This window comes from Platalea leucorodia, assembly GCF_965183815.1.
Source record: "Platalea leucorodia genome assembly, chromosome: W".
Lineage (NCBI taxonomy): Eukaryota > Metazoa > Chordata > Aves > Pelecaniformes > Threskiornithidae > Platalea > Platalea leucorodia.
In genome coordinates, this window is record NC_138859.1 from 6,440,397 (window position 1) to 6,454,171 (window position 13,775).

The following is a 13,775-nucleotide window of genomic DNA, read 5'->3' on the forward strand; positions in this document are numbered from 1 at the left end:
GTACTCTGTAGTTATAGCCCACGGGGCTGTGCATCACCTCTGTGAAACATACTGCTTCCTTGAGATGCTATAGAGGAAAACCCAGCCCCAAAGCCCTGGGCGTGCAGAAGACCCTTAAATGGGCAAATCACTGGGCTCTGCTCAACCCAACCTCCTGCTCCAGCATGTGTTTTTTCAAGAGGGAAAAGGCCAGTTTCCTCTTTTTTTTTTTTTTATTTGAGGTGCTCAGCAAGTGAGGACAAGCTTTTCTGGGTATGCACAGGTAGTGATTTTTAAATTTCTCCTATAGGTTCTTGCTCTCCTTATATAGTATCCTCTACTGCCAATGGTGGCTTTGGGCAGCAAGTCCTTATTGCTAGTGCTGGGCACTAATGCTGAGCTACCTGGACCCCTGATATACTCGGGAGGGTATTTTTCAGGTCCCTAATTACTCGAAGGCCTGGGAATGAGAGCAGGGTTGTACAGCTGGGCTGAGCAATGCTTATTTATCATCAGGGCTGTAAATCAGGCTTGTGTGGTTGGGGAAAAACCAGAAGCTGCTCTGGCGTTTGAGCCAGGGGCTCAAAATTGAGGGGTTTTATTGCATTAGAGGCTTTGGTTTTCTCTATTGCTGTAGGATGGAGTGTGTTGGTCCAGGGTTGGTTGCATGTTGGTGGAAAGGAGTTTGGAAAGAACCTGTATGTCTCCTTGGTCTTGATGAATTTTCTCCACTGCCCAGGCGATACTTTAGCATTTTAACCATGCATTGAGCATGCATAGAAAATGGAATCAAATTCCTGTTTTCCTGAGTTTTATGAACTAATAAATAATCTTTTAAAAAAAAAAAAAAAAAAGCCAGGAAAAGGCAAAGCTGCCAACTATGAGCTACAACTTCATCTTTGTTTTGCGATTATAATTTCTCTGCTGGCAAAACCTGATTTCTTGGGGCTATAAGCCTGGCAGTCTTTGTACCCTTTGGCATGTACTATCCCAAATTATAAGCGATATTTTGCTGAAGCAGTATCTGTCAGATGTCCCATCGTGTCTGTGTGTGGGTTTTTTAACCCGACTGAGCTCTCTGTATTTGCGTCCACATGCATGGCTCCAGCACTGAGGCTCAGCAGAGCAAGAGGCCAGAAAGGAGACACCAAGACAGTTAAAAAGTGGGGGAACGGGGGGGGGGGGAAGTGACCCCAGTGAATGGGGCCCTTAAGAGCTGCAAGGAAGGAGGCAGAAACTCTGGGCACATATGAACCTTGCAAATACCCAGTGGAAGGCAATGCTGTCCCACCTTCTAATTAAATTCATGGCTTCAAGCCATGGAGGCCGGGAGTATCAGTCACTTCTCAAGGGGATAATAACGCAGGTTTGTGGAGGACCACTCTGTCCCATGCTATTAAAAGTGGTGCTCTGCAGACTGATGCTAACCCAGGAAGATGCTCGAGTGTGATTGAATCGCAGGAGTGAGTGACTCCTCCACATCGCTTTTACCACTGGCGTGGGCACAGTGGCTGCAGCGTGACGCCGAGCCTGGCACCTCCAAGCCCCGCTCCCTATCCTCCTCATGTAATCAGTGTTTTACAAATCAGAAAACTGCACATTAATGCTTTGGTTTTATTCCTGCTCGTCATCTTCCAGCATTGCTTGCTTATTATCTTAACTCCTTGGAGCGATTTCTCCTCCCACCCCCCTGCCGCTCACTTTGTTCTTTATAGCTGCCGTGCTCGTGGTTGTAGCAAACCAGCTGTGCCGCGGTTTGCAGCGGTACAGATTAGGGAAAAAAAATACAGACCAAGTTGTCATTTGAGTAATGCAATTGTGCCACAGAAGGTCTTTTCATTTGCTGCTGTGTTTATTAAAACAGGCTGTCGCTTTCAGCTGCTGCAGAAGGGGGTAACGAAGCCGAGGGAAGCGCGTAACGTGGGATCTGGTGCTTAAATATAGCTTGGACTTGGAGTGCAACACGTAGGATTTCATCTGGAAACTGGCAGCTTGGTTTATTCATGGCCCAATAAAGAGAAATGACTCCTGCACATGGCTTGAGAGCATTGGGTGTAAAAAGCATTTGGCTAATTTTTTTCCAGCAGGACAGATGGAGAGTTGTAATCACCTGGGAGAAGGAGGGGCTGGGACTTGCTGTCACCCATGAAGATGGAAAAACTAGCCCTGAGAGTATATCTGGGGAGAAGAATCATGAGAAGATAAGCCCCTGTGCGTTTATATAAGGAATTCTTACCAGTGTGGAGTTTTGCAACAACAGAAATGACAGTGCTGAAAGGCACAGGGAAAAGTGGTCAATTAAAGCCTTAGAAATCCCACATCAAAGCTTGCAAATGAGGCTAAGATTAGCACAAATATTTGCTAATGAAGTCGCAGGGATGAGTAAAACTTTTGCTTTATGCAGTTCTGGTATGACAGGGAGTAAAACCAAACTCTGTCAGCAAAGGGGGTGTAATATGGTTTGATAGCCTGAAGCCGAGGGAGATGAGGAGGGAGTTTGCCACTTAAACCCATTTTATTGTTCATCTGCAAAACTTTTTCCCATGTAGGATGTTCAGTGTGGCTTGCTTGCAAAAGGAGCACAGATGAGAGCTGCAGCAGCACCTCTTTTCATGGAATTAAATGTTAAATTAGTTGGCAGGAACCATAATTTGGGTGCTCTCGTATCCATCTGAAGAAGGATGGAGCGAGGCTGCGGTGTGTGGCCGTTTCCCTGGCTTGGAGAGGATAGGATGGATCCCATCCCTGCAGTGTGCCCTCATGGGCAGCCCTGAGCTTGCCCGGGCTGAAGTGCTAAACCTTAACTTAGCACTTTCCAGTCCTAACTTGGCTCTAGGGAATTGCAGCAGGATCCTATGAAAAGTCTCACTAATTAATTTATGCAACGGGCATCATTAAGGCAGTGAACCCAGGCACCAAAGCAGCAAACACTGGCTGCACCTTTAGCACGACCAGCTGCAAGCTGGTCATTCTCATCCCATTTAAATGAGTTTTGGGGCTGCTAAGGAGTTTTTTTTGGCTGACCCAGTCCTGGGTGCAGCTGAGGGACCCCAGGCTGCCCAGCTTGGGCCAAGGGTTGGAGTTGGGGCCAGGCAAGGAGCAGGCAGCCTGCAGCAGCCACTTCCATCTAGCAGCTTAGCAAAATTATTGCCCCAGATCTAGTTTTTTTGACCATGAAACCTATCCTAAAAGTTCCCCAAGCCCCTTTTCCCCCTGTGGCTGCTTGCACAGGGCTCATCTCTGCTTGTGCATGGGACTCCCCTTGTACCTGGTGGAGCCCTGACCCTGCATCCCCTCCTTACCCCAAAGCACCAACAAATCCTGCTTAAGGTCCTCTCTGTGCTTCTAGGGGACAAAATTTCATCTGCAAAGGTAAAGCTGGCAAAGTTGAGTGGCAGTTGGGTGCCTGGGCTTGTCAAGCTCGCTGTGCAAGTGATTTGCAATTAATATGCCGGGGACCCTCATTCAGGGGAAGAAGTAGCATCTTTATTGAAGGCGTTTGGTATGCCAGTTGCGTGCAGAGCTGACTGAAGCACCATCAAGGGCACGTTAATAGCATGGCTTGGTCCCTTGGAGGGTTTAGCATGTTTTTCTGCAGCCTCAGTTTTTTGTTTTACTGGATTATTATAGGAAACTTTCTGCCTGTAAAACCTGGGGTGATTTGTGAGGTGTGAAGGGAATCCACATCCTCTGGGCACTGGAGGGGGACAGGGCTCTGCAGGTGGAAAATCTCCCTCCAGCAGCAGTGTCGCCCCGTCAAATGGCTCCAAACCCCCAAATTTTGGCTGCTGGTTGACGTCCAGCGGTTTCAATGGTTCCTGATGGTCTTGAGCGTTACATGCCGTCTGAGTCATTTCTTCCTGCAGTTAATGATTGCCTCGGCCTGATGCTGCCAGAAATGGTGTTGTGTTAATGATTAAAACCTGTAAATAAGGGCTTGTTCATTCCCCACGTGCGAAGCCACTCTATGACCTTCCCCCAGCTCCAGCAGCATTGCCAGAGGGGAAAAAAATATTCAGGAATAACCCCCACCCTGTTCCTATCACCCTTCACTGCTCCCTCTGTAATCCGAGAGCATCGAGCTGGAGCGATGTTAAACAGAGCAAAGTTTCAAATCCTGTTTAAATTTGGACCGCAGAATTTATTCAATTCAATGTTAAGCTTTTTAAAAGCTACGTCTGCCTCCCCCTCATGTCCGGCAGGGCTTGTGCATTATCTGTCCATTATGGTAATGTTAGTATAAATAAATGGATGATTTAAGGTCAGCTCCTGTCTACTCATCTCTGAGCACATCTCTATAGATGTAAGCAGCAAAGCATCTATATGCATTTACACTGCTGGAAGAGTGTTTATTCTTTATCATCTCTTTTGCAGAAAGGATAGCATGGTATAAAATTTTATTTGCTTGGGGAAGAAAAAAAAGTAAAATTTAAAGATCTCTGGATGTCTAGTGAAGGGGGTTGAGCTTGCTGGGGAAAATGCTGAATTCCTGCTTGTGCATGCGAGGGTAGAGCTGGGAGAGGGACTTGCTGCTGCTTTTGCAGATGTGCTTTCATTTAAATTAAGGAATTTTTAAGGGGAATAAAAATCATTCCTGATTCACATGTGGGACTGCTGTGTCCCTGCACCAGCAATCCTCCCAGGCCAAGGTCCGAGTGACAGTGAAAATCAGCTCCACGGAAAGCAAATATCCTTTCTTGAGTGCATTAATGGTGTTGTATAGAAGTAGCCAAAGAGTTGTATTGCTGTTCCCATCCCTGCAGGCACAAATCTGATTTTTTTAGCAATGAGTTTGTATGGCATAATTAACTGCTTGCAGAATATCAGGTGTTAATTACTGGCTGATGGGGAAATGGTGCTGGGGAAGAGCCTGTGATGTGCTTGCAGTGTTCTGGCGTGATTTATACTGCTGGAGGTTTGGGGTTTGCCTGTGATTCAAGTGGAGAAGGGGAGAGAGCCTGAAATTACTACTAAAACCTAGAATGGTGAATCATTCTCTTAAATGTGGCTTCAAATGAACGTGGAAATTTTAGGCAATGTTGAGTGTTATCTATGGACCTGATGATTTAAGTCTGATTTAAATCTGCTGCTTGGGCCATCCCTTAGCTGTGTCAGAGCCTGGTTTTGTAGGGAAATACTGTTTCTCCCTTGCTCTTTTGCACACTAAGTTGACTTCTGAATTAAAACAAAGAAAGCATAATATAAATAGGTGAATGCACAGAGGGTTAGTCACCAAGCGCCAAGATTTCTCTGTGCAACGAGTTGAAAATAAGCCCTGTGATCCCTGCACCGGTGCACAGTCAAACCTGATGGAAAGAGGTTAGAAAACCATGGGAAAAGTCATGGGGGCAAGTGGGTATTTCTTTTTAATTGACTGTTCTCCTGGCTGCAGCATCCTTCAAAAAGGAAAGAAAGGGTGGAGGAAATCCATCATGCATCTCCCCAAACATCTCTTGCTCAATGCTGAGTGTTGGGGTTTCTTATTCCCAGCAAAGGTTGGTAAGAGGAAATGCTGCATGCTGGCAATGCTATTGCTGTTTTCTTCCTTTGCATGGGTGTTCACAGCGCAAGCTTTGTTGGGTGTTAGCAAAATGGAAAGTGCTGGTATAAACCAGGCTCCAACACACTAAAAGTTCATTTTAGGTTAGTTTTTAAAAAATGGGGAGAAAAGTTGACTGCTCTCTTTGCTCGTTCAGCCTGCTCACAGCCAGCTGTAGCCAAATCATGTCCAGAAATGTCATTTTTGGGACGTTTCATCCTGTTATCATATCCTGAAGTGTAATATCCTCAGTGTTTGGAATCTGCTGGCCATTGATAATCGTATAACTTTCATCTCATCTCTGCTATCACCCTTGCAGCTTATATACTAAAAGGAAAGGGATATGATCTCTTCTGCTGCACTGAATTACTCCACATCTGCTAAAAGCCGGGTAAATACAGCTCCCGTGTCTTTGGGTGCAGCCCTGAATCGCTGTTATTTCTTCAAACCTTGCTTTAAATTCTCTATTTGGCTACCCCAGAGAGAAGCAGCACTTTCCTCCCAAGAGCTGGGGTTTTTAAACATTTCCCAGGTCACGAGCTGCATCGCAGACGATGCTCTTTTTTCTTCCTATCTCTGATCCGCGCTGAGTCAAGCTGCAGAAATGAAGGGTGCTCCTCTGCATCGTCAGAGATCGACTGCAGATGCAGCTTTTCCAAGCTCCACTTTTTGCTCTTTTTATTGAACACCAGTTTTATGCTCTCTAGTACTAGGTTTGTATGGCCGTATAAATGTTTCCAGGAGCCGTGTGGTCTCCAGGTGCTGGTTTCTTGCTCCTCACTCCTTTCCCCCTCCCCCCCCCCCCCAGTGTTAAACCTCACTGAGCCTGGGTGTAATAATTAGTCTTTCCTTCTTCCTATTCATGCAAGCACTAGGCAGCTCAAGGTGTGGTGTTGAAAGGGAGGTGTTGTACGCAGTAGCAAGCTACAACAGGTAAATCTGGACATCGATCTCCAGTCCTGGGCTCCGAGCAACTGCCTGGGGGGGCATCTGTCTCTGTTCTTGCTAGATTTTGGGCTGCCACTTCACCCTTTGCTGCTTCAGGAGAGCTCCTGGGGCGGCTGCAGGATTGCAATGGGCTCTCTCAGCATGCCAGGAAGGACAGGAGGCCCTGATTGTAAACACATTTGCTGTTAAAAATTTGCTAGAGATCTACCTGTGCGCCAATTTTTTTAATAATTGTTGGAGTAAATTCACTTAAGCAGAGCTTTGCTGTTGCTCTCGGCAGCAAAACCAAGCAACAAACTCAGTAAAGGGTTAACGCCGGCTGCTTGTGCTGCTGCTGCCTTCCCTCTAATTGCTCTCTGCTACTGCCAGGCAGAAGTCGAGGGAGCAGTTCAAGTTCAAGGCTTGCATCGGCTGGGCGGTGGAGGGCAGGAGCCGGCCAGAGCAGAGAGGGTCTGGCAGGCAGTGAGCAAACCCCTCTCACCAGAGCTGCAAGGATGGCTCAAGCCTCTGAGTGCTGAAATTCCCACCTCTATTACTACAGCATCAAATTTGCTCTGTCCACCTATGCCACCCTCTTCTCGGTAGGTGCTCCTGTCACCGAAATCGGGAATAAACCTCTTAACACCAACGTAGCATTAAGAAGCAGGCATTCTCTTTATCGCAGCACTGGATGCACGGGGGATAGTTCCACCTAACATGCATGCCCTATGTTACATCAGTCAAAGCTTATATCCCCGTTACATACATATGCATTGGATTTCCCGGAATTACTATACATATTCATTCTATTTCCTGGAACTAATTATCATATTTGCATAGTCTTTACACATGTGGCCTGAGTCTCCGAGGGCTTCCATGGGGGGGTCTTCGATGGTCCCTGGTGGTTCCTAGTGGTTATTGAAGAGGTGTCTCGGTGTTCTTTTCATGAACTCTGAGTCTTTTCTTCCAGATGTGGTTTTGTCTTCTCAGGTTCTTTGTCTTGGTTTCAATGGGTTTATCTGCCCTCCCCCAGGATATGCCAGTCACAGTTGGAAAGTCACAGTCCTTGGGTGCGTTCTTGTCTGAGGCCCCTGATAACAATAGCACAGGGCTACACCTCCAGCCCCATCATCTTTGCAGTTAGAGGCTCCATAACACAAACCCACCTAAAGCTCTGGTCTTCCTTGAGCCCCAGCATCTCTTTTGAGGATGTTTAGCCTTAATTTCAGGACAGCATCCTTCCCACACACATCCTCAGATCCCCTATTGCCTCCAATACTGAGGATGTACACAGCAAACACCCCTTTCCTAAGAGTTCAGCATAAAAAAAAACCACTTTATCTCCTGCAAGATTGTTTCCCAGCAGCTTCAGTATTTCCACCATGAAATAACAGTGAGAAATCCCAGCCAGGCAAGCGAGCTAGGGACAAAATACACATGGGCAATGGATCTGCCATGGAAGAAGGGCTTTTTGCAGTTATTTTTGGGGTAGAACAATACCAGCCAATTAAACCACCAAAAAAAAAAAAAGCCATTAAAACAAGAGTCAGTGGTTTGCATACAAAAAGGCCATGAGAAAGAGTTGTATTCCTCAGCTAAAAGCATCTCTTGCTGCTTTTATTTGCACAGCTCGCTCTCTCTGGCCCCTGGGGTCAGAAGGTTGAAGTTTCATATGGAAATAGCCTTCTGCGAGGAAGCATATCTGTCTCTGGCAAAAGCCAATCTGAATCTCACTTAATATTGCATCCTTGCAAAGAGGATGAATTAAACTATTTTCAATTCCCAGAACCTCTTAATTAGCTACTGCTTGGTCTAGGGCCCAGCTCATTAATTCATTGACAGCTAGGGAGAGCTAGCAAAGCAAATTTTACTGGAGATGATGATCATTTGTAACCACAAATATCACAAAGATAGCATCACCAACATCTTTTTTTTTACATGGCAAGCAATAACTGGAGCTGCAAGAGGTGTTTGCAAAACAAATTCCTCTGCAACCATCATCTGGATCAAGTTTGCCAGAGCTCACCAGCCGCAGACATGAAGTATTAATAAACTTTACAACCTTGCTGTTAAATTCACCCGGTTTACAAGAGTCATCAGAGCCAAGCTATTAGCAAGCCACAAGACTTGCATTGAACTATTTTTATTTAGTATTTGCAAGCATTTGCTGCTCTCAACTGACCTCCTTGTGCCACCCCAGCTCCATGGCATTGGGCTAGGTGCTGCTGTTACCACTTCCAGCTAGGGGGAAGAAAAAAAAAAAAGCAGCCTTTTTCTCCCCAACTTTCCTCTCCCCATGCAAACTGGCAGTTTCTTGCTGAGCCCTTCATCCCTATGACCTGCTTCAAAGCTTTGCAGGCAGGTTTCCTGCTAAAACACAGCATTTTGGGCTGGCAATGGGTTGCTGCACAAATTTTCCAGCCCAGAAGCAACCCTTGGGTGTCACGATGAGCTAGCAGGTAGCTCGGTTGCAAAGCTGGAAAGTCCAATGGGATATTGTTAATTTGCCCAGCCCCAATAGCATGAGGGTGCTCAAACAGGGACCCAGAACAGTGGGGAACTGCCATCCTTGGAGATGCTCAAAGCCACTGAGACATGGACTTTGAAGATTCAAAGGGGGAAGGGGATAAAACCAGGCTTGCTAGGGATGAGCCTAGGGGCAGCATGCCTGTGTTGGAGAAGAGATCAATAGTCCAACTGAAGTACATTTACACCAATGCACGCAGCATGGGCAATAAACAGTAGGAGCTGGGAGCCATTGCATTGCAGGAAAACTATGATGTGGTCACCATCACGGAAACATGGTGGGATGACTCACATAACTGGAGTGCTGCAACAGATGGCTACAAGCTCTTCAGAAGGGACAGGCTAGGAAGGAGAGGTGAAGGGGTAGCCTTGTACATTAGAGTGTTTTGACTGTCTAGAACTCAATGAAGGTAATGATGAGGTTGAGTGCTTATGGGTAAAGATCAGGGGGAAGGCCAACAAGGCAGATATCCTGGTGGGAGTCTGTTATAGACCACCCAACCAGGATGAAGAAGGAGATGAAGCATTCTACAAGCGGCTGGCTGAAGTCTCACAATCCCTAGCCCTTGTTCTCGTGGGAGACTTCAACTTACCAGATATCTGCTGGAAATACAACACAGCAGAGAGAAAGCAGTCCAGGAGGTTCCTGGAGCGTGTGGCAGATAACTTCCTGACGCAGCTGGTAAGCGAGCCAACCAGGGGAGGTGCCCCGCTGGACCTGCTGTTTACGAACAGAGAAGGCCTGGTGGGCGATGTGGTGGTCAGAGGCTGTCTTGGGCTCAGCAACCATGAAATTATACGGTTTTCAATTCTTGGAGAAGTAAGGAGGGGGGTCAGCAAAACCACTACCCTGAACTTTAGAAAGGCAGACTTTGGACTGCTTAGGAGTCTGGTTGACAGAGTCCCTTGGGAGGCAGTCCTGAAGGGCAAAGGAGTCCAGGAAGGCTGGACGTTATTCAAGAAGGAAGTCTCAAAGGCGCAGGAGCAGGCCGTCCCCATGTGCCGCAAGTCGAGCAGGCGGGGGAGAAGACCGGCCTGGCTGAACAGGGAGCTTTGGCTGGAACTCAGGAAAAAAAAAAGGAGAGCTTACCGCCTTTGGAAGAAGGGGCAGGTGACTCAGGGGGATTACAAGGATGTTGTGAGGATATGCAGGGAGAAAATTAGAAAGGCGAAGGCCCAGCTAGAACTTAAACTGGCCACTGCCGTTAAAGACAACAAAAAATGTTTTTACAAATATATCAGCGACAAAAGGAGGGCCAGGGAGAATCTCCCTCCTTTGTTGGATGCGGAGGGAAACATTGCCACAAAGGCTGAGGAGAAGGCCGAGGTACTTAATGCCTTCTTTGCCTCAGTCTTTAATAGTCAGACTGGTCATCCTCAGGGTTTTCAGGCCCCTGAGCTGGGAGATGGAGATAGGATGCAGAATGAAGCCCTAATAATTGAAGAGGTGGCAGTCACTGACCTGCTCCTCCACCTGGATGCACACAAGTCCATGGGGCCAGATGGGATCCACCCGAGGATACTGAGGGAGCTGGCAGAGGAGCTGGCCAAGCCACTCTCCATCATTTATCAGCAGTCCTGGTCAACCGGGGAGGTCCCAGCTGACTGGAAGCTAACAAATGTGACGCCCCTCTACAAGAAGGGTCAGAAGGAGGATCCGGGGAACTACAGGCCTGTCAGCCTGACCTCGGTGCCAGGAAAGGTTATGGAGCAGATCATCCTGAGTGCCATTATGCAGCACGTGCGGGACAACTGGGGGATCAGGCCCAGCCAGCATGGGTTTATGAAAGGGAGGTCCTGTTTCACTAACCTGGTCTCCTTCTATGACAAGGTGACCCACTTAGTGGATGAGGGGAAGGCTGTGGATGTTGTCTATTTGGACTTCAGTAAGGCCTTTGACACTGTCTCCCACAGCATTCTCCTGGAGAAGCTGGCTGCTCATGGCTTGGATGGGTGCTCTCTGCGCTGGGTTAAAAACCGGCTGGCCGGCCGAGCCCAGAGAGTGGTGGTGAATGGAGTCAAATGCAGTTGGCGGCCGGTCACGAGTGGTGTTCCCCAGGGCTCAGTACTGGGGCCGGTCCTGTTCAACATCTTCATTGATGATCTGGATGAGGGGATGGAGTGCACCCTCAGTAAGTTTGCAGACGACACCAAGTTGGGTGGAAGTGTTGATCTGCTGGAGGGTAGGAAGGCCCTGCAGAGGGACCTGGACAGGCTGGATCGATGGGCCGGGGCCAACTGTACGAGATTCAGCAAGGCTCAGTGCCGGGTCCTGCACTTGGGTCACAACAACCCCATGCAACGCTACAGGCTGGGGGAGGAGTGGCTGGAGAGCTGCCTGGCAGAAAAGGACCTGGGGGTGTTGGTTGACAGCCGCCTGAACATGAGCCAGCAGTGTGCCCAGGTGACCAAGAGGGCCAATGGCATCCTGGCTTGTATCAGGAATAGTGTGGCCAGCAGGACCAGGGAGGTGATAGTGCCCCTGTACTGGGCATTGGTGAGGCCGCACCTCGAGTCCTGTATTCAGTTTTGGGCCCCTCACTACAAGAAGGACATCGAGGTGCTGGAGCGTGTCCAGAGAAGGGCAAGGAAGCTGGTGAAGGGTCTGGAGCACAAGTCTTATGAGGAGCAGCTGAGGGAGCTGGGGCTGTTTAGCCTGGAGAAGAGGAGGCTGAGGGGAGACCTTTTCACTCTCTACAACTACCTGACAGGAGGTTGTAGCGAGGTGGGGGTTGGTCTCTTCTCCCAAGTAACAAGTGACAGGAGAAAAGGAAACGGCCTCAAGTTGTGCCAGGGGAGGTTTAGGTTAGATATTAGGAAAAAACTTCTTCACCGAAAGGGTGGTCAAGCATTGGAACAGACTGCCCAGGGAAGTGGTACAATCACAGTCCCTGGAAGTATTCAAAAATCGTGTGGATGTAGTGCTTAGGGACATGGTTTAGAGGTAGACCAGGCAGTTAAGTTAACAGGTTGGGCTTGATGATCTCAGAGGTCCTTTCCAACCGTAATGATTCTGTGATTCTATGACTTGAGCAAGCTCATCCAAGCAGCCCAGCTTCGAGACCTCCAGAGCCTTTTCCACCCAAATGGTTTGCAATTCTCACAAGGAAAAGCTGGAAACAACTTCCCTGGAGCTGGACACCATCAATCACATCATCATTCAGCCCATCCATCTAATCATGTATATCTGAATGGGTCCTCCAAGGCCCATTATTTGAAGTTGACCTCAGCATGGAAACCTGGGTGGAGGGGGAAGAAGAGGTGAGAAAACACATGGGTTTAAGTCATCGGGGAAGCCTGCAGTTCTCAGCTTTTGGATGCAAAATAGAGAGCAACCAGAATCCAACACCATTGGAAAACATCTAAGAGGAAGACAACCACAAAGAGCCCAGAGACAGCACTATCAGAAGACACCAAGTCTGGTTTCATCTACTGCATTGCTCACCCAAGGCTCTTCACGTCACAACTGCAGTGGCTGGTCACTCACTCCTGTGACAGAGGCTAAAGCCAAAACCCCCATGTTTACAACCCAAGAATATCTTGCCCATCACTGCAGGCCATTTCCCAGGGGTGCGCTCAGCTGGAGAGGCAAAGCCAAATCTATGTTTCAAGTGCAACTACACAGAGGTGGGACAAGTCCAAATCTATCAGTTCCCAGAAGATTTTTTTGGGGGAGAAAGAGGAGAAAACGCACCTCCCCTAGGGCTGAAACACACCTCCAAGCCAGGTCTGCTCTGGGGTGCTGACAGCCAGGTTTTGCATGCTTTGATTTCCCACCAGCCACCCCTTGCAAGGCTGGGAGTGTTGCTAGGACACCTGCACCAAGCTTCAGCGATTTCGGGCTGAAGATGTGTCAAAAAGCAGCAGGAGGCTCCAAAAAAGGAGGGAGAAATTAAGAAGCATGCTGCCAGGGAGAAGTACGACCTGCCTGGAGAAGCCCGGCACTCAGGGCAATGCAAACACTGGCTCCACTTCTCCTTTCCATCGGTAATTGCTCTTTCTATTTGGGGCAAAAGACCCAGGAGGAGGCTGGCCAGTCCCTGCATGCTTGGGCATCTGCCAAAGCAGCACTACCTCCACCTTCTTTACCCCTTAAACCTGCAGGCAGGTTATTTTTTACCCCATTAACTTCTTCCCCCCCCCCCCATTAAGCAGTGTCACCAGCTAACAGAGCAAGGTGAGAAGGTGAGGGGCAACCCTTCCCTCTCCTGATCCTTTGGATTACTCTTTGCAGCTCACCAGTAAGAGACAAAACTGCCATTGCCATAGCAAATTGCCCCTCCATCAGCTCTTCTTGTAGAGGTCATGGCTGGTCCAGGCTCATCCCCAGCCTAGTAATGACTTTTGGGCAGGTAGGCTTAAAAAAAAAAAAAAAAAAAAAAAAAAAAAGAGCCAGGACCTTTGAGGCAGGGCAGGTAGCAGCTACCCCTGGGTATGGGCTAAATGCTTTACATCCTAAATCCTGCCCACAGTCTAAGCCCTGCAGACCCCCAAACTGCTGTACTGACAGCTCTGAAGTTCAAAGCAAAGACATTTTGCCTGGGGACAGTTTATTCACCTACACATCCAAAGCATTTGCTTAGGTTGGGCATGCCAATTCTAAAATAATAGTTAAAGCTAAACCTAGGTTTGAACCTTCTTTTACCTAACAAGGAGAATAAAGAAAGCAAATAAGGGGATGAAGAGGAACGAACCCTGCAATGAACCCCCCAAGGCATCTTTCTGGGAGGTAGGAAGCTAAATTGAAAAGAAATTTCAGCAGGAAACACTTTGGGCCAAATCAAGAACCTGCATTTAAAGTAAA